At 57.4% G+C, this 27735-nt stretch overlaps 14 non-coding genes and 2 pseudogenes across 14 annotated transcripts; all 16 read right to left on the reverse strand.

The window, feature by feature from the left end:
* Nucleotides 1-968: 968 nt before the first annotated feature.
* On the reverse strand, nt 969-1087 carry LOC145427717 (5S ribosomal RNA). The gene has a single exon (XR_013908259.1). It is a non-coding gene; the product is annotated as a 5S ribosomal RNA (ribosomal RNA).
* Nucleotides 1088-3911: 2824 nt separating this feature from the next.
* LOC145426567 (5S ribosomal RNA) lies at nt 3912-4030 on the reverse strand. Its single transcript, XR_013907277.1, has one exon. It is a non-coding gene; the product is annotated as a 5S ribosomal RNA (ribosomal RNA).
* Nucleotides 4031-5398: 1368 nt separating this feature from the next.
* LOC145426754 (5S ribosomal RNA) lies at nt 5399-5517 on the reverse strand. The gene has a single exon (XR_013907470.1). It is a non-coding gene; the product is annotated as a 5S ribosomal RNA (ribosomal RNA).
* Nucleotides 5518-6694: 1177 nt separating this feature from the next.
* Nucleotides 6695-6813, reverse strand: LOC145427039 (5S ribosomal RNA). The gene has a single exon (XR_013907763.1). It is a non-coding gene; the product is annotated as a 5S ribosomal RNA (ribosomal RNA).
* A 1255-nt stretch (nt 6814-8068) lies between these two features.
* Nucleotides 8069-8187, reverse strand: LOC145427405 (5S ribosomal RNA; annotated as a pseudogene).
* A 935-nt stretch (nt 8188-9122) lies between these two features.
* Nucleotides 9123-9241, reverse strand: LOC145426593 (5S ribosomal RNA). The gene has a single exon (XR_013907303.1). It is a non-coding gene; the product is annotated as a 5S ribosomal RNA (ribosomal RNA).
* A 1374-nt stretch (nt 9242-10615) lies between these two features.
* LOC145426594 (5S ribosomal RNA) lies at nt 10616-10734 on the reverse strand. Its single transcript, XR_013907304.1, has one exon. It is a non-coding gene; the product is annotated as a 5S ribosomal RNA (ribosomal RNA).
* Nucleotides 10735-12107: 1373 nt separating this feature from the next.
* LOC145426477 (5S ribosomal RNA) lies at nt 12108-12226 on the reverse strand. The gene has a single exon (XR_013907187.1). It is a non-coding gene; the product is annotated as a 5S ribosomal RNA (ribosomal RNA).
* A 1096-nt stretch (nt 12227-13322) lies between these two features.
* LOC145427072 (5S ribosomal RNA) lies at nt 13323-13441 on the reverse strand. Its single transcript, XR_013907796.1, has one exon. It is a non-coding gene; the product is annotated as a 5S ribosomal RNA (ribosomal RNA).
* Nucleotides 13442-14536: 1095 nt separating this feature from the next.
* On the reverse strand, nt 14537-14655 carry LOC145426755 (5S ribosomal RNA). The gene has a single exon (XR_013907471.1). It is a non-coding gene; the product is annotated as a 5S ribosomal RNA (ribosomal RNA).
* A 2432-nt stretch (nt 14656-17087) lies between these two features.
* On the reverse strand, nt 17088-17206 carry LOC145427169 (5S ribosomal RNA). The gene has a single exon (XR_013907897.1). It is a non-coding gene; the product is annotated as a 5S ribosomal RNA (ribosomal RNA).
* Nucleotides 17207-20036: 2830 nt separating this feature from the next.
* LOC145427718 (5S ribosomal RNA) lies at nt 20037-20155 on the reverse strand. Its single transcript, XR_013908260.1, has one exon. It is a non-coding gene; the product is annotated as a 5S ribosomal RNA (ribosomal RNA).
* A 2824-nt stretch (nt 20156-22979) lies between these two features.
* On the reverse strand, nt 22980-23098 carry LOC145426579 (5S ribosomal RNA). The gene has a single exon (XR_013907289.1). It is a non-coding gene; the product is annotated as a 5S ribosomal RNA (ribosomal RNA).
* Nucleotides 23099-24466: 1368 nt separating this feature from the next.
* LOC145426757 (5S ribosomal RNA) lies at nt 24467-24585 on the reverse strand. The gene has a single exon (XR_013907473.1). It is a non-coding gene; the product is annotated as a 5S ribosomal RNA (ribosomal RNA).
* A 1177-nt stretch (nt 24586-25762) lies between these two features.
* On the reverse strand, nt 25763-25881 carry LOC145427040 (5S ribosomal RNA). The gene has a single exon (XR_013907764.1). It is a non-coding gene; the product is annotated as a 5S ribosomal RNA (ribosomal RNA).
* A 1255-nt stretch (nt 25882-27136) lies between these two features.
* LOC145427406 (5S ribosomal RNA) lies at nt 27137-27255 on the reverse strand (annotated as a pseudogene).
* Between the last annotated feature and the right edge of the window lie 480 nt (nt 27256-27735).

Consider the following 27735-nt stretch of genomic DNA (forward strand, 5'->3'; position numbering starts at 1 on the left):
GTGGCCTGAGCAAGAGTCACAGACCCTGGTGTGGTGTAATTGGCCTCAATAGCAACTAATGCCCTGGTGTGGTGTAGGTGGCCTCAGCCAGCAGCCACAGGCCCTGGTGTGGTGTAAGTGGCCTCAGCCAGTGCCACAGGCCCTGGTGTGGTGTAAGTGGCCTGAGCAAGAGCCACAGGCCCTGGTGTGGTGTAAGTGGCCTCAGCCAGCAGCCACAGGCCTTGGTGTGGTGTAAGTGGCCTGAGCAAGAGCCACAGGCCCTGGTGTGGTGTAAGTGGCCTCAGCCAGAAGCCACAGGCACTGGTGTGGTGTAAGTGCCCTCAGCCAGCAGCCACAGGCCCTGGTGTGGTGTAAGTGACCTCAGCCAGCAGCCACAGGCCCTGGTGTGGTGTAAGTGGCCTCAGCCAGCAGCCACAGGCCCTGGTGTGGTGTAAGTGGCCTCAGCCAGTGCCACAGGCCCTGGTGTGGTGTAAGTGGCCTGAGCAAGAGTCACAGACCCTGGTGTGGTGTAATTGGCCTCAATAGCAACTAATGCCCTGGTGTGGTGTAGGTGGCCTCAGCCAGCAGCCACAGGCCCTGGTGTGGTGTAAGTGGCCTCAGCCAGTGCCACAGGCCCTGGTGTGGTGTAAGTGGCCTGAGCAAGAGCCACAGACCCTGGTGTGGTGTAATTGGCCTCAATAGCAACTAATGCCCTGGTGTGGTGTAAGTGGCCTCAGCCAGCAGCCACAGGCCCTGGTGTGGTGTAAGTGGCCTCAGCCAGCAGCCACAGGCCCTGATGTGGTGTAAGTGGCCCCAGCCGGTCACTCAGGCCCTGGTGTGGTGTCGGTGGCATCAGCTAGCAGCACAAGACATTGGAAAACAGCCAAAAGCAATGTCGTTAATGTGCCCTCATTAATGGGCAGCTGCTTTTGGTCTTTTAATACACCCCTTCTCTGGATCAAAAGCGGTTCAATGACATGAAAATGAAAGGCTTACAGCACCAGGTATTCCCAGGTAGTCTCCCATCCAAGTACTAACCAAGCCCAGCCCTGCTTAGCTTCCGAGATCAGACGAGGTCGGGCGTGCTCAGGGTGGTATGGCCGTAAGCTGCTGGCCCCAGCACAATGTCTCAATTTATGGATTCAACTGATTAGGTGGCAAGTACCTGAAGTTACGAAGACAATCCTTTAACCATACCTGCATGTTTGCATAATACCCTAACCCAAAGGCTCAGTTTAGCATTTATCTAACAGCACAGGCCCTGGATTGTTGAAGATGGCCTCAGGAACCAGCACAGGTTCTGGTGTGTTGTACATGGCCACAGCTAGCAGCACAGGGCCTGGTTTGGTGAAGATGGCCTCGGCCAGAAGCGCAGGGCCTGGTGTGATGTGAGTGGCCTGAGCAAGAGCCACAGGCCCTGGTGTGGTGTAAGTGGCCTCAGCCAGAAGCCACAGGCACTGGTGTGGTGTAAGTGGCCTCAGCCAGCAGCCACAGGCCCTGGTGTGGTGTAAGTGGCCTCAGCCAGAGCCACAGGCCCTGGTGTGGTGTAAGTGGCCTCAGCCAGTGCCACAGGCCCTGGTGTGGTGTAAGTGGCCTGAGCAAGAGCCACAGACCCTGGTGTGGTGTAATTGGCCTCAATAGCAACTAATGCCCTGGTGAGGTGTAGGTGGCCTCAGCCAGCAGCCACAGGCCCTGGTGTGGTGTAAGTGGCCTCAGCCAGTGCCACAGGCCCTGGTGTGGTGTAAGGGGCCTCAATAGCAACTAATGCCCTGGTGTGGTGTAAGTGGCCTCAGCCAGCAGCCACAGGCACTGGTGTGGTGTAAGTGGCCTCAGCCAGCAGCCACAGGCCCTGGTGTGGTGTAAGTGGCCTCAGCCAGCAGCCACAGGCCCTGGTGTGGTGTAAGTGGCCTGAGCCAGCTGCCACAGGCCCTGGTGTGGTGTAAGTGGCCTCAGCCAGAAGCCACAGGCACTGGTGTGGTGTAAGTGCCCTCAGCCAGCAGCCACAGGCCCTGGTGTGGTGTAAGTGACCTCAGCCAGCAGCCACAGGCCCTGGTGTGGTGTAAGTGGCCTCAGCCAGCAGCCACAGGCCCTGGTGTGGTGTAAGTGGCCTCAGCCAGTGCCACAGGCCCTGGTGTGGTGTAAGTGGCCTGAGCAAGAGTCACAGACCCTGGTGTGGTGTAATTGGCTTCAATAGCAACTAATGCCCTGGTGTGGTGTAGGTGGCCTCAGCCAGCAGCCACAGGCCCTGGTGTGGTGTAAGTGGCCTCAACCAGTGCCACAGGCCCTGGTGTGGTGTAAGGGGCCTCAATAGCAACTAATGCCCTGGTGTGGTGTAAGTGGCCTCAGCCAGCAGCCACAGGCACTGGTGTGGTGTAAGTGGCCTCAGCCAGCAGCCACAGGCCCTGGTGTGGTGTAAGTGGCCTCAGCCAGTGCCACAGGCCCTGGTGTGGTGTAAGTGGCCTGAGCAAGAGCCACAGACCCTGGTGTGGTGTAATTGGCCTCAATAGCAACTAAGGCCCTGGTGTGGTGTAAGTGGCCTCAGCCAGAAGCCACAGGCACTGGTGTGGTGTAAGTGGCCTCAGCCAGCAGCCACAGGCCCTGGTGTGGTGTAAGTGGCCTCAGCCAGCAGCCACAGGCCCTGGTGTGGTGTAAGTGGCCTCAGCCAGAGCCACAGGCCCTGGTGTGGTGTAAGTGGCCTGAGCAAGAGCCACAGACCCTGGTGTGGTGTAATTGGCCTCATTAGCAACTAATGCCCTGGTGTGGTGTAGGTGGCCTCAGCCAGGAGCCACAGGCCCTGGTGTGGTGTAAGTGGCCTCAGCCAGCAGCCACAGGCCCTGGTGTGGTGTAAGTGGCCTCAGCCAGTGCCACAGGCCCTGGTGTGGTGTAAGTGGCCTGAGCAAGAGTCACAGACCCTGGTGTGGTGTAATTGGCTTCAATAGCAACTAATGCCCTGGTGTGGTGTAGGTGGCCTCAGCCAGCAGCCACAGGCCCTGGTGTGGTGTAAGTGGCCTCAACCAGTGCCACAGGCCCTGGTGTGGTGTAAGGGGCCTCAATAGCAACTAATGCCCTGGTGTGGTGTAAGTGGCCTCAGCCAGCAGCCACAGGCACTGGTGTGGTGTAAGTGGCCTCAGCCAGCAGCCACAGGCCCTGGTGTGGTGTAAGTGGCCTCAGCCAGTGCCACAGGCCCTGGTGTGGTGTAAGTGGCCTGAGCAAGAGCCACAGACCCTGGTGTGGTGTAATTGGCCTCAATAGCAACTAAGGCCCTGGTGTGGTGTAAGTGGCCTCAGCCAGAAGCCACAGGCACTGGTGTGGTGTAAGTGGCCTCAGCCAGCAGCCACAGGCCCTGGTGTGGTGTAAGTGGCCTCAGCCAGCAGCCACAGGCCCTGGTGTGGTGTAAGTGGCCTCAGCCAGAGCCACAGGCCCTGGTGTGGTGTAAGTGGCCTCAGCCAGTGCCACAGGCCCTGGTGTGGTGTAAGTGGCCTGAGCAAGAGCCACAGACCCTGGTGTGGTGTAATTGGCCTCAATAGCAACTAATGCCCTGGTGTGGTGTAGGTGGCCTCAGCCAGCAGCCACAGGCCCTGGTGTGGTGTAAGTGGCCTCAATAGCAACTAATGCCCTGGTGTGGTGTAAGTGGCCTCAGCCAGCAGCCACAGGCCCTGGTGTGGTGTAAGTGGCCTCAGCCAGCAGCCACAGGCCCTGGTGTGGTGTAAGTGGCCTCAGCCAGCAGCCACAGGCCCTGATGTGGTGTAAGTGGCCCCAGCCGGTCACTCAGGCCCTGGTGTGGTGTAGGTGGCATCAGCTAGCAGCACAAGACATTGGAAAACAGCCAAAAGCAATGTCGTTAATGTGCCCTCATTAATGGGCAGCTGCTTTTGGTCTTTTAATACACCCCTTCTCTGGATCAAAAGCGGTTCAATGACATGAAAATGAAAGGCTTACAGCACCAGGTATTCCCAGGTAGTCTCCCATCCAAGTACTAACCAAGCCCAGCCCTGCTTAGCTTCCGAGATCAGACGAGTTCGGGCGTGCTCAGGGTGGTATGGCCGTAAGCTGCTGGCCCCAGCAAAATGTCTCAATTTATGGATTCAACTGATTAGGTGGCAAGTACCTGAAGTTACGAAGACAATCCTTTAACCATACCTGCATGTTTGCATAATACCCTAACCCAAAGGCTCAGTTTAGCATTTATCTAACAGCACAGGCCCTGGATTGTTGAAGATGGCCTCAGGAACCAGCACAGGGCCTGGTGTGTTGTACATGGCCACAGCTAGCAGCACAGGGCCTGGTTTGGTGAAGATGGCCTCGGCCAGAAGCGCAGGGCCTGGTGTGATGTGAGTGGCCTGAGCAAGAGCCACAGGCCCTGGTGTGGTCTAAGTCGCCTCAGCCAGAAGCCACAGGCACTGGTGTGGTGTAAGTGGCCTCAGCCAGCAGCCACAGGCCCTGGTGTGGTGTAAGTGGCCTCAGCCAGAAGCCACAGGCACTGGTGTGGTGTAAGTGGCCTCAGCCAGCAGCCACAGGCCCTGGTGTGGTGTAAGTGGCCTCAGCCAGTGCCACAGGCCCTGGTGTGGTGTAAGTGGCCTGAGCAAGAGCCACAGACCCTGGTGTGGTGTAATTGGCCTCAATAGCAACTAATGCCCTGGTGTGGTGTAGGTGGCCTCAGCCAGCAGCCACAGGCCCTGGTGTGGTGTAAGTGGCCTCAATAGCAACTAATGCCCTGGTGTGGTGTAAGTGGCCTCGGCCAGCAGCCACAGGGCCTGGTGTGATAGGAGTGGCCTGAGCAAGAGCCACAGGCCCTGGTGTGGAGTAAGTGGCCTGAGCAAGAGCCACAGGCCCTGGTGTGGTGTAAGTGGCCTCAGCCAGAGCCACAGGCCCTGGTGTGGTGTAAGTGGCCTCAGAAGCAAATAAGGCCGTGGTGTGGTGTAAGTGGCCTCAGCCAGAGCCACAGGCCCTGGTGTGGTGTAAGTGGCCTCAATAGCAACTAAGGCCCTGGTGTGGTGTAAGTGGCCTCATCCAGCAGCCACAGGCCTTGGTGTGGTGTAAGTCGCCTCATCCAGCAGCCACAGGCCCTGGTGTGGTAAAAGTGGCCTGAGCAAGAGCCACAGACCCTGGTGTGGTGTAATTGGCCTCAATAGCAAGTAAGGCCCTGGTGTGGTGTAGGTGGCCTCAGCCAGCAGCCACAGGCCCTGGTGTGGTGTAAGTGGCCTCAGCCAGCAACCACAGGCCCTGATGTGGTGTAAGTGGCCCCAGCCGGTCACTCAGGCCCTGGTGTGGTGTAAGTGGCATCAGCTAGCAGCACAAGACATTGGAAAACAGCCAAAAGCAATGTCGTTAATGTGCCCTCATTAATGGGCAGCTGCTTTTGGTCTTTTAATACACCCCTTCTCTGGATCAAAAGCGGTTCAATGACATGAAAATGAAAGGCTTACAGCACCAGGTATTCCAAGGAAGTCTCCCATCCAAGTACTAACCAAGCCCAGCCCTGCTTAGCTTCCGAGATCAGACGAGGTCGGGCGTGCTCAGGGTGGTATGGCCGTAAGCTGCTGGCCCCAGCACAATGTCTCAATTTATGGATTCAAGTGATTAGGTGGCAAGTACCTGAAGTTACGAAGACAATCCTATAACCAAAACTGCATGTTTGCATAATACCCTAACCCAAAGGCTCAGTTTAGCATTTATCCAACAGCACAGGCCCTGGATTGTTGAAGATGGCCTCAGGAACCAGAACAGGGCCTGGTGTGTTGTACATGGCCACAGCTAGCAGCACAGGGCCTGGTTTGGTGAAGATGGCCTCGGCCAGAAGCACAGGGCCTGGTGTGATATGAGTGGCCTGAGCAAGAGCCACAGGCCCTGGTGTGGAGTAAGTGGCCTGAGCAAGAGCCACAGGCCCTGGTGTGGTGTAAGTGGCCTGAGCAAGAGCAACAGGCCCTGGTGTGGTGTAATTGGCCTCAATAGCAACTAAGGCCCTGGTGTGGTGTATGTGACCTCAGCCAGCAGCCACAGGCCCTGGTGTGGTGTAAGTGGCCTCAGAAGCAAATAAGGCCGTGGTGTTGTGTATGTGGCCTCAGCCAGCAGCCACAGGCCCTTGGTGTGGTGTAAGTGGCCTCAGCCAGCAGCCACAGGCCCTGGTGTGGTGTGGGTGGCCTCAGCCAGCAGCCACAGGCCCTTGGTGTGGTGTAAGTCGCCTCATCCAGCAGCCACAGGCCCTGATGTGGTGTAAGTGGCCTCAGCCAGAGCCACAGGCCCTGGTGTGGTGTAAGTTGCCTCAGCCAGAGCCACAGGGTCTGGTGTGATATGAGTGGCCTGAGCAAGAGCCACAGGCCCTGGTGTGGTGTAAGTGGCCTCAGCCAGCAGCCACAGGCCCTGGTGTGGTGTGGGTGGCCTCAGCCAGCAGCCACAGGCCCTTGGTGTGGTGTAAGTCGCCTCATCCAGCAGCCACAGGCCCTGATGTGGTGTAAGTGGCCTCAGCCAGAGCCACAGGCCCTGGTGTAGTGTAAGTGGCCTCAGCCAGAGCCACAGGCCCTGATGTGGTGTAAGTGGCCCCAGCCGGTCACTCAGGCCCTGGTGTGGTGTAGGTGGCATCAGCTAGCAGCACAAGACATTGGAAAACAGCCAAAAGCAGTGTCGTTAATGTGCCCTCATTAATGGGCAGCTGCTTTTGGTCTTTTAATACACCCCTTCTCTGGATCAAAAGCGGTTCAATGACATGAAAATGAAAGGCTTACAGCACCAGGTATTCCCAGGCAGTCTCCCATCCAAGTACTAACCAAGCCCAGCCCTTCTTAGCTTCCGAGATCAGACGAGGTCGGGCGTGCTCAGGGTGGTATGGCCGTAAGCTGCTGGCCCCAGCACAATGTCTCAATTTATGGATTCAACTGATTAGGTGGCAAGTACCTGAAGTTACGAAGACAATCCTATAACCATACCTGCATGTTTGCATAATACCCTAACCCAAAGGCTCAGTTTGGCATTTATCTAACAGCACAGGCCCTGGATTGTTGAAGATGGCCTCAGGAACCAGCACAGGGCCTGGTGTGTTGTACATGGCCACAGCAAGCAGCACAGGGCCTGGTTTGGTGAAGATGGCCTCGGCCAGAAGCACAGGGTCTGGTGTGATATGAGTGGCCTGAGCAAGAGCCACAGGCCCTGGTGTGGTGTAAGTGGCCTCAGCCAGCAGCCACTGGCCCTGGTGTGGTGTGGGTGGCCTCAGCCAGCAGCCACAGGCCCTTGTGTGGTGTAAGTGGCCTCAGCCAGCAGCCACAGGCCCTGGTGTGGTGTAAGTGACCTCAGCCAGTGCCACAGGCCCTGGTGTGGTGTAATTGGCCTCAATAGCAACTAAGGCCCTGGTGTTGTGTATGTGGCCTCAGCCAGCAGCCACAGGCCCTGGTGTGGTGTAAGTGGCCTCAATAGCAACTAATGCCCTGGTGTGGTGTAAGTGGCCTCAGCCAGCAGCCACAGGCACTGGTGTGGTGTAAGTGCCCTCAGCCAGCAGCCACAGGCCCTGGTGTGGTGTAAGTGGCATGAGCAAGAGCCACAGGCACTGGTGTGGTGTAAGTGGCCTCAGCCAGAAGCCACAGGCACTGGTGTGGTGTAAGTGCCCTCAGCCAGCAGCCACAGGCCCTGGTGTGGTGTAAGTGGCCTCAGCCAGCAGCCACAGGCCCTGGTGTGGTGTAAGTGGCCTCAGCCAGCAGCCACAGGCCCTGGTGTGGTGTAAGTGGCCTCAGCCAGTGCCACAGGCCCTGGTGTGGTGTAAGTGGCCTGAGCAAGAGCCACAGACCCTGGTGTGGTGTAATTGGCCTCAATAGCAACTAATGCCCTGGTGTGGTGTAAGTGGCCTCAGCCAGCAGCCACAGGCCCTGGTGTGGTGTAAGTGGCCTCAGCCAGCAGCCACAGGCCCTGATGTGGTGTAAGTGGCCCCAGCCGGTCACTCAGGCCCTGGTGTGGTGTAGGTGGCATCAGCTAGCAGCACAAGACATTGGAAAACAGCCAAAAGCAATGTCGTTAATGTGCCCTCATTAATGGGCAGCTGCTTTTGGTCTTTTAATACACCCCTTCTCTGGATCAAAAGCGGTTCAAAGACATGAAAATGAAAGGCTTACAGCACCTGGTATTCCAAGGAAGTCTCCCATCCAAGTACTAACCAAGAACAGCCCTGCTTAGCTTCCGAGATCAGACGTGGTCGGGCATGCTCAGGGTGGTATGGCCGTAAGCTGCTGGCCCCAGCACAATGTCTCAATTTATGGATTCAAGTGATTAGGTGGCAAGTACCTGGAGTTACGAAGACAATCCTATAACCATACCTGCATGTTTGCATAATACCCTAACCCAAAGGCTCAGTTTAGCATTTATCCAACAGCACAGGCCCTGGATTGTTGAAGATGGCCTCAGGAACAAGAACAGGGCCTGGTGTGTTGTACATGGTCACAGCTAGCAGCACAGGGCCTGGTTTGGTGAAGATGGCCTCGGCCAGAAGCGCAGGGCCTGGTGTGATATGAGTGGCCTGAGCAAGAGCCACAGGCCCTGGTGTGGTGTAAGTGGCCTGAGCAAGAGCCACAGGCCCTGGTGTGGTGTAAGTGGCCTCAGCCAGAGCCACAGGCCCTGGTGTGGTGTAAGTGGCCTCAGAAGCAAATAAGGCCGTGGTGTGGTGTAAGTGGCCTCAGCCAGAGCCACAGGCCCTGGTGTGGTGTAAGTGGCCTCAATAGCAACTAAGGCCCTGGTGTTGTGTAAGTGGCCTCATCCAGCAGCCACAGGCCTTGGTGTGGTGTAAGTCGCCTCATCCAGCAGCCACAGGCCCTGGTGTGGTGTAAGTGGCCTGAGCAAGAGCCACAGACCCTGGTGTGGTGTAATTGGCCTCAATAGCAAGTAAGGCCCTGGTGTGGTGTAGGTGGCCTCAGCCAGCAGCCACAGGCCCTGGTGTGGTGTAAGTGGCCTCAGCCAGCAACCACAGGCCCTGATGTGGTGTAAGTGGCCCCAGCCGGTCACTCTGGCCCTGGTGTGGTGTAAGTGGCATCAGCTAGCAGCACAAGACATTGGAAAACAGCCAAAAGCAATGTCGTTAATGTGCCCTCATTAATGGGCAGCTGCTTTTGGTCTTTTAATACACCCCTTCTCTGGATCAAAAGCGGTTCAATGACATGAAAATGAAAGGCTTACAGCACTAGGTATTCCAAGGAAGTCTCCCATCCAAGTACTAACCAAGCCCAGCCCTGCTTAGCTTCCGAGATCAGACGAGGTCGGGCGTGCTCAGGGTGGTATGGCCGTAAGCTGCTGGCCCCAGCACAATGTCTCAATTTATGGATTCAACTGATTAGGTGGCAAGTACCTGAAGTTACGAAGACAATCCTATAACCATACCTGCATGTTTGCATAATACCCTAACCCAAAGGCTCAGTTTAGCATTTATCCAACAGCACAGGCCCTGGATTGTTGAAGATGGCCTCAGGAACCAGAACAGGGCCTGGTGTGTTGTACATGGCCACAGCTAGCAGCACAGGGCCTGGTTTGGTGAAGATGGCCTCGGCCAGAAGCACAGGGCCTGGTGTGATATGAGTGGCCTGAGCAAGAGCCACAGGCCCTGGTGTGGAGTAAGTGGCCTGAGCAAGAGCCACAGGCCCTGGTGTGGTGTAAGTGGCCTGAGCAAGAGCAACAGGCCCTGGTGTGGTGTAATTGGCCTCAATAGCAACTAAGGCCCTGGTGTGGTGTATGTGGCCTCAGCCAGCAGCCACAGGCCCTGGTGTGGTGTAAGTGGCCTCAGAAGCAAAAAAGGCCATGGTGTTGTGTATGTGGCCTCAGCCAGCAGCCACAGGCCCTTGGTGTGGTGTAAGTGGCCTCAGCCAGCAGCCACAGGCCCTGGTGTGGTGTAGGTGGCCTCAGCCAGCAGCCACAGGCCCTTGGTGTGGTGTAAGTCGCCTCATCCAGCAGCCACAGGCCCTGATGTGGTGTAAGTGGCCTCAGCCAGAGCCACAGGCCCTGGTGTGGTGTAAGTGGCCTCAGCCAGAGCCACAGGGTCTGGTGTGATATGAGTGGCCTGAGCAAGAGCCACAGGCCCTGGTGTGGTGTAAGTGGCCTCAGCCAGCAGCCACAGGCCCTGGTGTGGTGTGGGTGGCCTCAGCCAGCAGCCACAGGCCCTTGGTGTGGTGTAAGTCGCCTCATCCAGCAGCCACAGGCCCTGATGTGGTGTAAGTGGCCTCAGCCAGAACCACAGGCCCTGGTGTAGTGTAAGTGGCCTCAGCCAGTGCCACAGGCCCTGGTGTGGTGTAAGTGGCCTGAGCAAGAGCCACAGACCCTGGTGTGGTGTAATTGGCCTCAATAGCAACTAATGCCCTGGTGTGGTGTAGGTGGCCTCAGCCAGCAGCCACAGGCCCTGGTGTGGTGTAAGTGGCCTCAGCCAGCAGCCACAGGCCCTGGTGTGGTGTAAGTGGCCTCAGCCAGCAACCACAGGCCCTGATGTGGTGTAAGTGGCCCCAGCCGGTCACTCTGGCCCTGGTGTGGTGTAAGTGGCATCAGCTAGCAGCACAAGACATTGGAAAACAGCCAAAAGCAATGTCGTTAATGTGCCCTCATTAATGGGCAGCTGCTTTTGGTCTTTTAATACACCCCTTCTCTGGATCAAAAGCGGTTCAATGACATGAAAATGAAAGGCTTACAGCACTAGGTATTCCAAGGAAGTCTCCCATCCAAGTACTAACCAAGCCCAGCCCTGCTTAGCTTCCGAGATCAGACGAGGTCGGGCGTGCTCAGGGTGGTATGGCCGTAAGCTGCTGGCCCCAGCACAATGTCTCAATTTATGGATTCAACTGATTAGGTGGCAAGTACCTGAAGTTACGAAGACAATCCTATAACCATACCTGCATGTTTGCATAATACCCTAACCCAAAGGCTCAGTTTAGCATTTATCCAACAGCACAGGCCCTGGATTGTTGAAGATGGCCTCAGGAACCAGAACAGGGCCTGGTGTGTTGTACATGGCCACAGCTAGCAGCACAGGGCCTGGTTTGGTGAAGATGGCCTCGGCCAGAAGCACAGGGCCTGGTGTGATATGAGTGGCCTGAGCAAGAGCCACAGGCCCTGGTGTGGAGTAAGTGGCCTGAGCAAGAGCCACAGGCCCTGGTGTGGTGTAAGTGGCCTGAGCAAGAGCAACAGGCCCTGGTGTGGTGTAATTGGCCTCAATAGCAACTAAGGCCCTGGTGTGGTGTATGTGGCCTCAGCCAGCAGCCACAGGCCCTGGTGTGGTGTAAGTGGCCTCAGAAGCAAAAAAGGCCATGGTGTTGTGTATGTGGCCTCAGCCAGCAGCCACAGGCCCTTGGTGTGGTGTAAGTGGCCTCAGCCAGCAGCCACAGGCCCTGGTGTGGTGTAGGTGGCCTCAGCCAGCAGCCACAGGCCCTTGGTGTGGTGTAAGTCGCCTCATCCAGCAGCCACAGGCCCTGATGTGGTGTAAGTGGCCTCAGCCAGAGCCACAGGCCCTGGTGTGGTGTAAGTGGCCTCAGCCAGAGCCACAGGGTCTGGTGTGATATGAGTGGCCTGAGCAAGAGCCACAGGCCCTGGTGTGGTGTAAGTGGCCTCAGCCAGCAGCCACAGGCCCTGGTGTGGTGTGGGTGGCCTCAGCCAGCAGCCACAGGCCCTTGGTGTGGTGTAAGTCGCCTCATCCAGCAGCCACAGGCCCTGATGTGGTGTAAGTGGCCTCAGCCAGAACCACAGGCCCTGGTGTAGTGTAAGTGGCCTCAGCCAGTGCCACAGGCCCTGGTGTGGTGTAAGTGGCCTGAGCAAGAGCCACAGACCCTGGTGTGGTGTAATTGGCCTCAATAGCAACTAATGCCCTGGTGTGGTGTAGGTGGCCTCAGCCAGCAGCCACAGGCCCTGGTGTGGTGTAAGTGGCCTCAGCCAGCAGCCACAGGCCCTGGTGTGGTGTAAGTGGCCTCAGCCAGAGCCACAGGCCCTGATGTGGTGTAAGTGGCCCCAGCCGGTCACTCAGGCCCTGGTGTGGTGTAGGTGGCATCAGCTAGCAGCACAAGACATTGGAAAAAAGCCAAAAGCAGTGTCGTTAATGTGCCCTCATTAATGGGCAGCTGCTTTTGGTCTTTTAATACACCCCTTCTCTGGATCAAAAGCAGTTCAATGACATGAAAATGAAAGGCTTACAGCACCAGGTATTCCCAGGCAGTCTCCCATCCAAGTACTAACCAAGCCCAGCCCTGCTTAGCTTCCGAGATCAGACGAGGTCGGGCGTGCTCAGGGTGGTATGGCCGTAAGCTGCTGGCCCCAGCACAATGTCTCAATTTATGGATTCAAGTGATTAGGTGGCAAGTACCTGAAGTTACGAAGACAATCCTATAACCATAACTGCATGTTTGCATAATACCCTAACCCAAAGGCTCAGTTTGGCATTTATCCAACAGCACAGGCCCTGGATTGTTGAAGATGGCTTCTGGAACCAGCACAGGGCCTGGTGTGTTGTACATGGCCACAGCTAGCAGCACAGGGCCTGGTTGGGTGAAGATGGCCTCGGCCAGAAGCACAGGGTCTGGTGTGATATGAGTGGCCTGAGCAAGAGCCACAGGCCCTGGTGTGGTGTAAGTGGCCTCAGCCAGCAGCCACAGGCCCTGGTGTGGTGTAAGTGGCCTCAGCCAGCAGCCACAGGCCCTGGTGTGGTGTAAGTGGCCTCAGCCAGTGCCACAGGCCCTGGTGTGGTGTAATTGGCCTCAATAGCAACTAAGGCCCTGGTGTGGTGTATGTGGCCTCAGCCAGCAGCCACAGGCCCTGGTGTGGTGTACATGGCCACAGCCAGCAGCCACAGGCCCTGGTGTGGTGTAAGTGGCCTCAATAGCAACTAAGGCCCTGGTGTGGTGTAAGTGGCCTCAGCCAGCAGCCACAGGCCTTGGTGTGGTGTAAGTCGCCTCATCCAGCAGCCACAGGCCCTGGTGTGGTGTAAGTGGCCTCAGCCAGCAGCCACAGGCCCTGGTGTGGTGTAAGTGGCCTCAGCCAGTGCCACAGGCCCTGGTGTGGTGTAAGTGGCCTGAGCAAGAGCCACAGACCCTGGTGTGGTGTAATTGGCCTCAATAGCAACTAATGCCCTGGTGTGGTGTAAGTGGCCTCAGCCAGCAGCCACAGGCCCTGGTGTGGTGTAAGTGGCCTCAGCCAGCAGCCACAGGCCCTGATGTGGTGTAAGTGGCCCCAGCCGGTCACTCAGGCCCTGGTGTGGTGTAGGTGGCATCAGCTAGCAGCACAAGACATTGGAAAACAGCCAAAAGCAGTGTCGTTAATGTGCCCTCATTAATGGGCAGCTTCTTTTGGTCTTTTAATACACCCCTTCTCTGGATCAAAAGCGGTTCAATGACATGAAAAAGAAAGGCTTACAGCACCAGGTATTCCCAGGTAGTCTCCCATCCAAGTACTAACCAAGCCCAGCCATGCTTATCTTCCGAGATCAGACGAGGTCGGGCGTGCTCAGGGTGGTATGGCCGTAAGCTGCTGGCCCCAGCACAATGTCTCAATTTATGGATTCAACTGATTAGGTGGCAAGTACCTGAAGTTACGAAGACAATCCTTTAACCATACCTGCATGTTTGCATAATACCCTAACCCAAAGGCTCAGTTTAGCATTTATCTAACAGCACAGGCCCTGGATTGTTGAAGATGGCCTCAGGAACAAGCACAGGGCCTGGTGTGTTGTACATGGCCACAGCAAGAAGCACAGGGCCTGGTTTGGTGAAGATGGCCTCGGCCAGAAGCACAGGGCCTGGTGTGATATGAGTGGCCTGAGCAAGAGCCACAGGCCCTGGTGTGGTGTAAGTGGCCTGAGCAAGAGCCACAGGCCCTGGTGTGGTGTAAGTGGTCTCAGCCAGCAGCCACAGGCCCTGGTGTGGTGTAGGTGGCCTCAGCCAGCAGCCACAGGCCCTTGTGTGGTGTAAGTGGCCTCAGCCAGCAGCCACAGGCCCTGGTGTGGTGTAAGTGGCCTGAGCAAGAGCCACAGACCCTGGTGTGGTGTAATTGGCCTCAATAGCAACTAAGGCCCTGGTGTGGTGTAGGTGGCCTCAGCCAGCAGCCACAGGCCTTGGTGTGGTGTAAGTGGCCTCAGCCAGAGCCACAGGCCCTGATGTGGTGTAAGTGGCCCCAGCCGGTCACTTAGGCCCTGGTGTTGTGTAGGTGGCATCAGCTAGCAGCCACAGGCCCTGGTGTGGTGTAAGTGGCCTCAGCCAGAGCCACAGACCCTGATGTGGTGTAATTGGCCTCAATAGCAACTAAGGCCCTGGTGTGGTGTAGGTGGCCTCAGCCAGCAGCCACAGGCCCTGGTGTGGTGTAAGTGGCCTCAGCCAGCAGCCACAGGCCCTGGTGTGGTGTAAGTGGCCTCAGCCAGAGCCACAGGCCCTGATGTGGTGTAAGTGGCCCCAGCCGGTCACTCAGGCCCTGGTGTGGTGTAGGTGGCATCAGCTAGCAGCACAAGACATTGGAAAAGAGCCAAAAGCAGTGTCGTTAATGTGCCCTCATTAATGGGCAGCTGCTTTTGGTCTTTTAATACACCCCTTCTCTGGATCAAAAGCGGTTCAATGACATGAAAATGAAAGGCTTACAGCACCAGGTATTCCAAGGAAGTCTCCCATCCAAGTACTAACCAAGCCCAGCCCTGCTTAGCTTCCGAGATCAGACGAGGTCGGGCGTGCTCAGGGTGGTATGGCCGTAAGCTGCTGGCCCCAGCACAATGTCTCAATTTATGGATTCAAGTGATTAGGTGGCAAGTACCTGAAGTTACGAAGACAATCCTATAACCATACCCGCATGTTTGCATAATACCCTAACCAAAAGGCTCAGTTTAGCATTTATCCAACAGCACAGGCCCTGGATTGTTGAAGATGGCCTCAGGAACCAGAACAGGGCCTGGTGTGTTGTACATGGCCACAGCTAGCAGCACAGGGCCTGGTTTGGTGAAGATGGCCTCGGCCAGAAGCACAGGGCCTGGTGTGATATGAGTGGCCTGAGCAAGAGCCACAGGCCCTGGTGTGGTGTAAGTGGCCTGAGCAAGAGCCACAGGCCCTGGTGTGGAGTAAGTGGCCTGAGCAAGAGCCACAGGCCCTGGTGTGGTGTAAGTGGCCTGAGCAAGAGCCACAGGCCCTGGTGTGGTGTAATTGGCCTCAATAGCAACTAAGGCCCTGGTGTGGTGTATGTGGCCTCAGCCAGCAGCCACAGGCCCTGGTGTGGTGTAAGTGGCCTGAGAAGCAAATAAGGCCGTATTGTGGTGTATGTGGCCTCAGCCAGGAGCCACAGGCCCTGGTGTGGTGTAAGTGGCCTGAGCAAGAGCCACAGACCCTGGTGTGGTGTAAGTGGCCTCAGCCAGCAGCCACAGGCCTTGGTGTGGTGTAAGTCGCCTCAGCCAGAAGCCACAGGCACTGGTGTGGTGTAAGTGGCCTCAGCCAGCAGCCACAGGCCCTGGTGTGGTGTAAGTGGCCTCATCCAGAGCCACAGGCCCTGGTGTGGTGTAAGTGGCCTCAGAAGCAAATAAGGCCGTGGTGTGGTGTAAGTGGCCTCAGCCAGAAGCCACAGGCACTGGTGTGGTGTAAGTGGCCTCAGCCAGCAGCCACAGGCCCTGGTGTGGTGTAAGTGACTTCAGCCAGTGCCACAGGCCCTGGTGTGGTGTAAGTGGCCTGAGCAAGAGCCACCGACCCTGGTGTGGTGTAATTGGCCTCAATAGCAACTAATGCCCTGGTGTGGTGTAGGTGGCCTCAGCCAGCAGCCACAGGCCCTGGTGTGGTGTAAGTGGCCTCAGCCAGTGCCACAGGCCCTGGTGTGGTGTAAGGGGCCTCAATAGCAACTAATGCCCTGGTGTGGTGTAAGTGGCCTCAGCCAACAGCCACAGGCACTGCTGTGGTGTAAGTGGCCTCAGCCAGTGCCACAGGCCCTGGTGTGGTGTAAGTGGCCTCAGCCAGTGCCACAGGCCCTGGTGTGGTGTAAGGGGCCTCAATAGCAACTAATGCCCTGGTGTGGTGTAAGTGGCCTCAGCCAGCAGCCACTGGCACTGGTGTGGTGTAAGTGGCCTCAGCCAGCAGCCACAGGCCCTGGTGTGGTGTAAGTGGCCTCAGCCAGCAGCCACAGGCCCTGGTGTGGTGTAAGTGGCCTGAGCCAGCAGCCACAGGCCCTGGTGTGGTGTAAGTGGCCTCAGCCAGAAGCCACAGGCCCTGGTGTGGTGTAAGTGCCCTCAGCCAGCAGCCACAGGCCCTGGTGTGGTGTAAGTGACCTCAGCCAGCAGCCACAGGCCCTGGTGTGGTGTAAGTGGCCTCAGCCAGCAGCCACAGGCCCTGGTGTGGTGTAAGTGGCCTCAGCCAGTGCCACAGGCCCTGGTGTGGTGTAAGTGGCCTGAGCAAGAGTCACAGACCCTGGTGTGGTGTAATTGGCCTCAATAGCAACTAATGCCCTGGTGTGGTGTAGGTGGCCTCAGCCAGCAGCCACAGGCCCTGGTGTGGTGTAAGTGGCCTCAGCCAGTGCCACAGGCCCTGGTGTGGTGTAAGTGGCCTGAGCAAGAGCCACAGGCCCTGGTGTGGTGTAAGTGGCCTCAGCCAGCAGCCACAGGCCCTGGTGTGGTGTAAGTGGCCTGAGCAAGAGCCACAGGCCCTGGTGTGGTGTAAGTGGCCTCAGCCAGAAGCCACAGGCACTGGTGTGGTGTAAGTGCCCTCAGCCAGCAGCCACAGGCCCTGGTGTGGTGTAAGTGACCTCAGCCAGCAGCCACAGGCCCTGGTGTGGTGTAAGTGGCCTCAGCCAGCAGCCACAGGCCCTGGTGTGGTGTAAGTGGCCTCAGCCAGTGCCACAGGCCCTGGTGTGGTGTAAGTGGCCTGAGCAAGAGTCACAGACCCTGGTGTGGTGTAATTGGCCTCAATAGCAACTAATGCCCTGGTGTGGTGTAGGTGGCCTCAGCCAGCAGCCACAGGCCCTGATGTGGTGTAAGTGGCCCCAGCCGGTCACTCAGGCCCTGGTGTGGTGTAGGTGGCATCAGCTAGCAGCACAAGACATTGGAAAAGAGCCAAAATCAATGTCGTTAATGTGCCCTCATTAATGGGCAGCTGCTTTTGGTCTTTTAATACACCCCTTCTCTGGATCAAAAGCGGTTCAATGACATGAAAATCAAAGGCTTACAGCACCAGGTATTCCCAGGTAGTCTCCCATCCAAGTACTAACCAAGCCCAGCCCTGCTTAGCTTCCGAGATCAGACGAGGTCGGTCATGCTCAGGGTGGTATGGCCGTAAGCTGCTGGCCCCAGCACAATGTCTCAATTTATGGATTCAACTGATTAGGTGGCAAGTACCTGAAGTTACGAAGACAATCCTTTAACCATACCTGCATGTTTGCATAATACCCTAACCCAAGGGCTCAGTTTAGCATTTATCTAACAGCACAGGCCCTGGATTGTTGAAGATGGCCTCAGGAACCAGCACAGGGCCTGGTGTGTTGTACATGGCCACAGCTAGCAGCACAGGGCCTGGTTTGGTGAAGATGGCCTCGGCCAGAAGCGCAGGGCCTGGTGTGATGTGAGTGGCCTGAGCAAGAGCCACAGGCCCTGGTGTGGTGTAAGTGGCCTCAGCCAGAAGCCACAGGCACTGGTGTGGTGTAAGTGGCCTCAGCCAGCAGCCACAGGCCCTGGTGTGGTGTAAGTGGCCTCAGCCAGCAGCCACAGGCCCTGGTGTGGTGTAAGTGGCCTCAGCCAGCAGCCACAGGCCCTGGTGTGGTGTAAGTGGCCTCAGCCAGCAGCCACAGGCCCTGGTGTGGTGTAAGTGGCCTCAGCCAGAGCCACAGGCCCTGGTGTAGTGTAAGTGGCCTCAGCCAGTGCCACAGGCCCTGGTGTGGTGTAAGTGGCCTGAGCAAAAGCCACAGACCCTGGTGTGGTGTAATTGGCCTCAATTGCAACTAATGCCCTGTTGTGGTGTATGTGGCCTCAGCCAGCAGCCACAGGCCCTGGTGTGGTGTAAGTGGCCTCAGCCAGTGCCACAGGCCCTGGTGTGGTGTAAGGGGCCTCAATAGCAACTAATGCCCTGGTGTGGTGTAAGTGGCCTCAGCCAGCAGCCACAGGCACTGGTGTGGTGTAAGTGGCCTCAGCCAGCAGCCACAGGCCCTGGTGTGGTGTAAGTGGCCTCAGCCAGCAGCCACAGGCCCTGGTGTGGTGTAAGTGGCCTGAGCCAGCAGCCACAGGCCCTGGTGTGGTGTAAGTGGCCTCAGCCAGAAGCCACAGGCACTGGTGTGGTGTAAGTGCCCTCAGCCAGCAGCCACAGGCACTGGTGTGGTGTAAGTGACCTCAGCCAGTGCCACAGGCCCTGGTGTGGTGTAAGTGGCCTGAGCAAGAGCCAAAGACCCTGGTGTGGTGTAATTGGCCTCAATAGCAACTTATGCCCTGGTGTGGTGTAAGTGGCCTCAGCCAGCAGCCACAGGCCCTGGTGTGGTGTAAGTGGCCTCAATAGCAACTAATGCCCTGGTGTGGTGTAAGTGGCCTCAGCCAGCAGCCACAGGCCCTGGTGTGGTGTAAGTGGCCTCAGCCAGCAGCCACAGGCCCTGGTGTGGTGTAAGTGGCCTGAGCAAGAGCCACAGACCCTGGTGTGGTGTAATTGGCCTCAATAGCAACTAATGCCCTGTTGTGGTGTATGTGGCCTCAGCCAGCAGCCACAGGCCCTGGTGTGGTGTAAGTGGCCTCAGCCAGTGCCACAGGCCCTGGTGTGGTGTAAGGGGCCTCAATAGCAACTAATGCCCTGGTGTGGTGTAAGTGGCCTCAGCCAGCAGCCACAGGCACTGGTGTGGTGTAAGTGGCCTCAGCCAGCAGCCACAGGCCCTGGTGTGGTGTAAGTGGCCTCAGCCAGCAGCCACAGGCCCTGGTGTGGTGTAAGTGGCCTGAGCCAGCAGCCACAGGCCCTGGTGTGGTGTAAGTGGCCTCAGCCAGAAGCCACAGGCACTGGTGTGGTGTAAGTGCCCTCAGCCAGCAGCCACAGGCCCTGGTGTGGTGTAAGTGACCTCAGCCAGCAGCCACAGGCCCTGGTGTGGTGTAAGTGGCCTCAGCCAGCAGCCACAGGCCCTTGTGTGGTGTAAGTGGCCTCAGCCAGTGCCACAGGCCCTGGTGTGGTGTAAGTGGCCTGAGCAAGAGTCACAGACCCTGGTGTGGTGTAATTGGCCTCAATAGCAACTAATGCCCTGGTGTGGTGTAGGTGGCCTCAGCCAGCAGCCACAGGCCCTGGTGTGGTGTAAGTGGCCTCAGCCAGTGCCACAGGCCCTGGTGTGGTGTAAGTGGCCTGAGCAAGAGCCACAGGCCCTGGTGTGGTGTAAGTGGCCTCAGCCAGCAGCCACAGGCCTTGGTGTGGTGTAAGTGGCCTGAGCAAGAGCCACAGGCCCTGGTGTGGTGTAAGTGGCCTCAGCCAGAAGCCACAGGCACTGGTGTGGTGTAAGTGCCCTCAGCCAGCAGCCACAGGCCCTGGTGTGGTGTAAGTGACCTCAGCCAGCAGCCACAGGCCCTGGTGTGGTGTAAGTGGCCTCAGCCAGCAGCCACAGGCCCTGGTGTGGTGTAAGTGGCCTCAGCCAGTGCCACAGGCCCTGGTGTGGTGTAAGTGGCCTGAGCAAGAGTCACAGACCCTGGTGTGGTGTAATTGGCCTCAATAGCAACTAATGCCCTGGTGTGGTGTAGGTGGCCTCAGCCAGCAGCCACAGGCCCTGGTGTGGTGTAAGTGGCCTCAGCCAGTGCCACAGGCCCTGGTGTGGTGTAAGTGGCCTGAGCAAGAGCCACAGACCCTGGTGTGGTGTAATTGGCCTCAATAGCAACTAATGCCCTGGTGTGGTGTAAGTGGCCTCAGCCAGCAGCCACAGGCCCTGGTGTGGTGTAAGTGGCCTCAGCCAGCAGCCACAGGCCCTGATGTGGTGTAAGTGGCCCCAGCCGGTCACTCAGGCCCTGGTGTGGTGTCGGTGGCATCAGCTAGCAGCACAAGACATTGGAAAACAGCCAAAAGCAATGTCGTTAATGTGCCCTCATTAATGGGCAGCTGCTTTTGGTCTTTTAATACACCCCTTCTCTGGATCAAAAGCGGTTCAATGACATGAAAATGAAAGGCTTACAGCACCAGGTATTCCCAGGTAGTCTCCCATCCAAGTACTAACCAAGCCCAGCCCTGCTTAGCTTCCGAGATCAGACGAGGTCGGGCGTGCTCAGGGTGGTATGGCCGTAAGCTGCTGGCCCCAGCACAATGTCTCAATTTATGGATTCAACTGATTAGGTGGCAAGTACCTGAAGTTACGAAGACAATCCTTTAACCATACCTGCATGTTTGCATAATACCCTAACCCAAAGGCTCAGTTTAGCATTTATCTAACAGCACAGGCCCTGGATTGTTGAAGATGGCCTCAGGAACCAGCACAGGTTCTGGTGTGTTGTACATGGCCACAGCTAGCAGCACAGGGCCTGGTTTGGTGAAGATGGCCTCGGCCAGAAGCGCAGGGCCTGGTGTGATGTGAGTGGCCTGAGCAAGAGCCACAGGCCCTGGTGTGGTGTAAGTGGCCTCAGCCAGAAGCCACAGGCACTGGTGTGGTGTAAGTGGCCTCAGCCAGCAGCCACAGGCCCTGGTGTGGTGTAAGTGGCCTCAGCCAGAGCCACAGGCCCTGGTGTGGTGTAAGTGGCCTCAGCCAGTGCCACAGGCCCTGGTGTGGTGTAAGTGGCCTGAGCAAGAGCCACAGACCCTGGTGTGGTGTAATTGGCCTCAATAGCAACTAATGCCCTGGTGAGGTGTAGGTGGCCTCAGCCAGCAGCCACAGGCCCTGGTGTGGTGTAAGTGGCCTCAGCCAGTGCCACAGGCCCTGGTGTGGTGTAAGGGGCCTCAATAGCAACTAATGCCCTGGTGTGGTGTAAGTGGCCTCAGCCAGCAGCCACAGGCACTGGTGTGGTGTAAGTGGCCTCAGCCAGCAGCCACAGGCCCTGGTGTGGTGTAAGTGGCCTCAGCCAGCAGCCACAGGCCCTGGTGTGGTGTAAGTGGCCTGAGCCAGCTGCCACAGGCCCTGGTGTGGTGTAAGTGGCCTCAGCCAGAAGCCACAGGCACTGGTGTGGTGTAAGTGCCCTCAGCCAGCAGCCACAGGCCCTGGTGTGGTGTAAGTGACCTCAGCCAGCAGCCACAGGCCCTGGTGTGGTGTAAGTGGCCTCAGCCAGCAGCCACAGGCCCTGGTGTGGTGTAAGTGGCCTCAGCCAGTGCCACAGGCCCTGGTGTGGTGTAAGTGGCCTGAGCAAGAGTCACAGACCCTGGTGTGGTGTAATTGGCTTCAATAGCAACTAATGCCCTGGTGTGGTGTAGGTGGCCTCAGCCAGCAGCCACAGGCCCTGGTGTGGTGTAAGTGGCCTCAACCAGTGCCACAGGCCCTGGTGTGGTGTAAGGGGCCTCAATAGCAACTAATGCCCTGGTGTGGTGTAAGTGGCCTCAGCCAGCAGCCACAGGCACTGGTGTGGTGTAAGTGGCCTCAGCCAGCAGCCACAGGCCCTGGTGTGGTGTAAGTGGCCTCAGCCAGTGCCACAGGCCCTGGTGTGGTGTAAGTGGCCTGAGCAAGAGCCACAGACCCTGGTGTGGTGTAATTGGCCTCAATAGCAACTAAGGCCCTGGTGTGGTGTAAGTGGCCTCAGCCAGAAGCCACAGGCACTGGTGTGGTGTAAGTGGCCTCAGCCAGCAGCCACAGGCCCTGGTGTGGTGTAAGTGGCCTCAGCCAGCAGCCACAGGCCCTGGTGTGGTGTAAGTGGCCTCAGCCAGAGCCACAGGCCCTGGTGTGGTGTAAGTGGCCTGAGCAAGAGCCACAGACCCTGGTGTGGTGTAATTGGCCTCATTAGCAACTAATGCCCTGGTGTGGTGTAGGTGGCCTCAGCCAGGAGCCACAGGCCCTGGTGTGGTGTAAGTGGCCTCAGCCAGCAGCCACAGGCCCTGGTGTGGTGTAAGTGGCCTCAGCCAGTGCCACAGGCCCTGGTGTGGTGTAAGTGGCCTGAGCAAGAGTCACAGACCCTGGTGTGGTGTAATTGGCTTCAATAGCAACTAATGCCCTGGTGTGGTGTAGGTGGCCTCAGCCAGCAGCCACAGGCCCTGGTGTGGTGTAAGTGGCCTCAACCAGTGCCACAGGCCCTGGTGTGGTGTAAGGGGCCTCAATAGCAACTAATGCCCTGGTGTGGTGTAAGTGGCCTCAGCCAGCAGCCACAGGCACTGGTGTGGTGTAAGTGGCCTCAGCCAGCAGCCACAGGCCCTGGTGTGGTGTAAGTGGCCTCAGCCAGTGCCACAGGCCCTGGTGTGGTGTAAGTGGCCTGAGCAAGAGCCACAGACCCTGGTGTGGTGTAATTGGCCTCAATAGCAACTAAGGCCCTGGTGTGGTGTAAGTGGCCTCAGCCAGAAGCCACAGGCACTGGTGTGGTGTAAGTGGCCTCAGCCAGCAGCCACAGGCCCTGGTGTGGTGTAAGTGGCCTCAGCCAGCAGCCACAGGCCCTGGTGTGGTGTAAGTGGCCTCAGCCAGAGCCACAGGCCCTGGTGTGGTGTAAGTGGCCTCAGCCAGTGCCACAGGCCCTGGTGTGGTGTAAGTGGCCTGAGCAAGAGCCACAGACCCTGGTGTGGTGTAATTGGCCTCAATAGCAACTAATGCCCTGGTGTGGTGTAGGTGGCCTCAGCCAGCAGCCACAGGCCCTGGTGTGGTGTAAGTGGCCTCAATAGCAACTAATGCCCTGGTGTGGTGTAAGTGGCCTCAGCCAGCAGCCACAGGCCCTGGTGTGGTGTAAGTGGCCTCAGCCAGCAGCCACAGGCCCTGGTGTGGTGTAAGTGGCCTCAGCCAGCAGCCACAGGCCCTGATGTGGTGTAAGTGGCCCCAGCCGGTCACTCAGGCCCTGGTGTGGTGTAGGTGGCATCAGCTAGCAGCACAAGACATTGGAAAACAGCCAAAAGCAATGTCGTTAATGTGCCCTCATTAATGGGCAGCTGCTTTTGGTCTTTTAATACACCCCTTCTCTGGATCAAAAGCGGTTCAATGACATGAAAATGAAAGGCTTACAGCACCAGGTATTCCCAGGTAGTCTCCCATCCAAGTACTAACCAAGCCCAGCCCTGCTTAGCTTCCGAGATCAGACGAGTTCGGGCGTGCTCAGGGTGGTATGGCCGTAAGCTGCTGGCCCCAGCAAAATGTCTCAATTTATGGATTCAACTGATTAGGTGGCAAGTACCTGAAGTTACGAAGACAATCCTTTAACCATACCTGCATGTTTGCATAATACCCTAACCCAAAGGCTCAGTTTAGCATTTATCTAACAGCACAGGCCCTGGATTGTTGAAGATGGCCTCAGGAACCAGCACAGGGCCTGGTGTGTTGTACATGGCCACAGCTAGCAGCACAGGGCCTGGTTTGGTGAAGATGGCCTCGGCCAGAAGCGCAGGGCCTGGTGTGATGTGAGTGGCCTGAGCAAGAGCCACAGGCCCTGGTGTGGTCTAAGTCGCCTCAGCCAGAAGCCACAGGCACTGGTGTGGTGTAAGTGGCCTCAGCCAGCAGCCACAGGCCCTGGTGTGGTGTAAGTGGCCTCAGCCAGAAGCCACAGGCACTGGTGTGGTGTAAGTGGCCTCAGCCAGCAGCCACAGGCCCTGGTGTGGTGTAAGTGGCCTCAGCCAGTGCCACAGGCCCTGGTGTGGTGTAAGTGGCCTGAGCAAGAGCCACAGACCCTGGTGTGGTGTAATTGGCCTCAATAGCAACTAATGCCCTGGTGTGGTGTAGGTGGCCTCAGCCAGCAGCCACAGGCCCTGGTGTGGTGTAAGTGGCCTCAATAGCAACTAATGCCCTGGTGTGGTGTAAGTGGCCTCGGCCAGCAGCCACAGGGCCTGGTGTGATAGGAGTGGCCTGAGCAAGAGCCACAGGCCCTGGTGTGGAGTAAGTGGCCTGAGCAAGAGCCACAGGCCCTGGTGTGGTGTAAGTGGCCTCAGCCAGAGCCACAGGCCCTGGTGTGGTGTAAGTGGCCTCAGAAGCAAATAAGGCCGTGGTGTGGTGTAAGTGGCCTCAGCCAGAGCCACAGGCCCTGGTGTGGTGTAAGTGGCCTCAATAGCAACTAAGGCCCTGGTGTGGTGTAAGTGGCCTCATCCAGCAGCCACAGGCCTTGGTGTGGTGTAAGTCGCCTCATCCAGCAGCCACAGGCCCTGGTGTGGTAAAAGTGGCCTGAGCAAGAGCCACAGACCCTGGTGTGGTGTAATTGGCCTCAATAGCAAGTAAGGCCCTGGTGTGGTGTAGGTGGCCTCAGCCAGCAGCCACAGGCCCTGGTGTGGTGTAAGTGGCCTCAGCCAGCAACCACAGGCCCTGATGTGGTGTAAGTGGCCCCAGCCGGTCACTCAGGCCCTGGTGTGGTGTAAGTGGCATCAGCTAGCAGCACAAGACATTGGAAAACAGCCAAAAGCAATGTCGTTAATGTGCCCTCATTAATGGGCAGCTGCTTTTGGTCTTTTAATACACCCCTTCTCTGGATCAAAAGCGGTTCAATGACATGAAAATGAAAGGCTTACAGCACCAGGTATTCCAAGGAAGTCTCCCATCCAAGTACTAACCAAGCCCAGCCCTGCTTAGCTTCCGAGATCAGACGAGGTCGGGCGTGCTCAGGGTGGTATGGCCGTAAGCTGCTGGCCCCAGCACAATGTCTCAATTTATGGATTCAACTGATTAGGTGGCAAGTACCTGAAGTTACGAAGACAATCCTATAACCAAAACTGCATGTTTGCATAATACCCTAACCCAAAGGCTCAGTTTAGCATTTATCCAACAGCACAGGCCCTGGATTGTTGAAGATGGCCTCAGGAACCAGAACAGGGCCTGGTGTGTTGTACATGGCCACAGCTAGCAGCACAGGGCCTGGTTTGGTGAAGATGGCCTCGGCCAGAAGCACAGGGCCTGGTGTGATATGAGTGGCCTGAGCAAGAGCCACAGGCCCTGGTGTGGAGTAAGTGGCCTGAGCAAGAGCCACAGGCCCTGGTGTGGTGTAAGTGGCCTGAGCAAGAGCAACAGGCCCTGGTGTGGTGTAATTGGCCTCAATAGCAACTAAGGCCCTGGTGTGGTGTATGTGACCTCAGCCAGCAGCCACAGGCCCTGGTGTGGTGTAAGTGGCCTCAGAAGCAAATAAGGCCGTGGTGTTGTGTATGTGGCCTCAGCCAGCAGCCACAGGCCCTTGGTGTGGTGTAAGTGGCCTCAGCCAGCAGCCACAGGCCCTGGTGTGGTGTGGGTGGCCTCAGCCAGCAGCCACAGGCCCTTGGTGTGGTGTAAGTCGCCTCATCCAGCAGCCACAGGCCCTGATGTGGTGTAAGTGGCCTCAGCCAGAGCCACAGGCCCTGGTGTGGTGTAAGTTGCCTCAGCCAGAGCCACAGGGTCTGGTGTGATATGAGTGGCCTGAGCAAGAGCCACAGGCCCTGGTGTGGTGTAAGTGGCCTCAGCCAGCAGCCACAGGCCCTGGTGTGGTGTGGGTGGCCTCAGCCAGCAGCCACAGGCCCTTGGTGTGGTGTAAGTCGCCTCATCCAGCAGCCACAGGCCCTGATGTGGTGTAAGTGGCCTCAGCCAGAGCCACAGGCCCTGGTGTAGTGTAAGTGGCCTCAGCCAGAGCCACAGGCCCTGATGTGGTGTAAGTGGCCCCAGCCGGTCACTCAGGCCCTGGTGTGGTGTAGGTGGCATCAGCTAGCAGCACAAGACATTGGAAAACAGCCAAAAGCAGTGTCGTTAATGTGCCCTCATTAATGGGCAGCTGCTTTTGGTCTTTTAATACACCCCTTCTCTGGATCAAAAGCGGTTCAATGACATGAAAATGAAAGGCTTACAGCACCAGGTATTCCCAGGCAGTCTCCCATCCAAGTACTAACCAAGCCCAGCCCTTCTTAGCTTCCGAGATCAGACGAGGTCGGGCGTGCTCAGGGTGGTATGGCCGTAAGCTGCTGGCCCCAGCACAATGTCTCAATTTATGGATTCAACTGATTAGGTGGCAAGTACCTGAAGTTACGAAGACAATCCTATAACCATACCTGCATGTTTGCATAATACCCTAACCCAAAGGCTCAGTTTGGCATTTATCTAACAGCACAGGCCCTGGATTGTTGAAGATGGCCTCAGGAACCAGCACAGGGCCTGGTGTGTTGTACATGGCCACAGCAAGCAGCACAGGGCCTGGTTTGGTGAAGATGGCCTCGGCCAGAAGCACAGGGTCTGGTGTGATATGAGTGGCCTGAGCAAGAGCCACAGGCCCTGGTGTGGTGTAAGTGGCCTCAGCCAGCAGCCACTGGCCCTGGTGTGGTGTGGGTGGCCTCAGCCAGCAGCCACAGGCCCTTGTGTGGTGTAAGTGGCCTCAGCCAGCAGCCACAGGCCCTGGTGTGGTGTAAGTGACCTCAGCCAGTGCCACAGGCCCTGGTGTGGTGTAATTGGCCTCAATAGCAACTAAGGCCCTGGTGTTGTGTATGTGGCCTCAGCCAGCAGCCACAGGCCCTGGTGTGGTGTAAGTGGCCTCAATAGCAACTAATGCCCTGGTGTGGTGTAAGTGGCCTCAGCCAGCAGCCACAGGCACTGGTGTGGTGTAAGTGCCCTCAGCCAGCAGCCACAGGCCCTGGTGTGGTGTAAGTGGCATGAGCAAGAGCCACAGGCACTGGTGTGGTGTAAGTGGCCTCAGCCAGAAGCCACAGGCACTGGTGTGGTGTAAGTGCCCTCAGCCAGCAGCCACAGGCCCTGGTGTGGTGTAAGTGGCCTCAGCCAGCAGCCACAGGCCCTGGTGTGGTGTAAGTGGCCTCAGCCAGCAGCCACAGGCCCTGGTGTGGTGTAAGTGGCCTCAGCCAGTGCCACAGGCCCTGGTGTGGTGTAAGTGGCCTGAGCAAGAGCCACAGACCCTGGTGTGGTGTAATTGGCCTCAATAGCAACTAATGCCCTGGTGTGGTGTAAGTGGCCTCAGCCAGCAGCCACAGGCCCTGGTGTGGTGTAAGTGGCCTCAGCCAGCAGCCACAGGCCCTGATGTGGTGTAAGTGGCCCCAGCCGGTCACTCAGGCCCTGGTGTGGTGTAGGTGGCATCAGCTAGCAGCACAAGACATTGGAAAACAGCCAAAAGCAATGTCGTTAATGTGCCCTCATTAATGGGCAGCTGCTTTTGGTCTTTTAATACACCCCTTCTCTGGATCAAAAGCGGTTCAAAGACATGAAAATGAAAGGCTTACAGCACCTGGTATTCCAAGGAAGTCTCCCATCCAAGTACTAACCAAGAACAGCCCTGCTTAGCTTCCGAGATCAGACGTGGTCGGGCATGCTCAGGGTGGTATGGCCGTAAGCTGCTGGCCCCAGCACAATGTCTCAATTTATGGATTCAAGTGATTAGGTGGCAAGTACCTGGAGTTACGAAGACAATCCTATAACCATACCTGCATGTTTGCATAATACCCTAACCCAAAGGCTCAGTTTAGCATTTATCCAACAGCACAGGCCCTGGATTGTTGAAGATGGCCTCAGGAACAAGAACAGGGCCTGGTGTGTTGTACATGGTCACAGCTAGCAGCACAGGGCCTGGTTTGGTGAAGATGGCCTCGGCCAGAAGCGCAGGGCCTGGTGTGATATGAGTGGCCTGAGCAAGAGCCACAGGCCCTGGTGTGGTGTAAGTGGCCTGAGCAAGAGCCACAGGCCCTGGTGTGGTGTAAGTGGCCTCAGCCAGAGCCACAGGCCCTGGTGTGGTGTAAGTGGCCTCAGAAGCAAATAAGGCCGTGGTGTGGTGTAAGTGGCCTCAGCCAGAGCCACAGGCCCTGGTGTGGTGTAAGT

Source organism: Astatotilapia calliptera, chromosome 3 (genome assembly GCF_964374335.1).
Source record: "Astatotilapia calliptera chromosome 3, fAstCal68.1, whole genome shotgun sequence".
NCBI classification, from domain to species: domain Eukaryota; kingdom Metazoa; phylum Chordata; class Actinopteri; order Cichliformes; family Cichlidae; genus Astatotilapia; species Astatotilapia calliptera.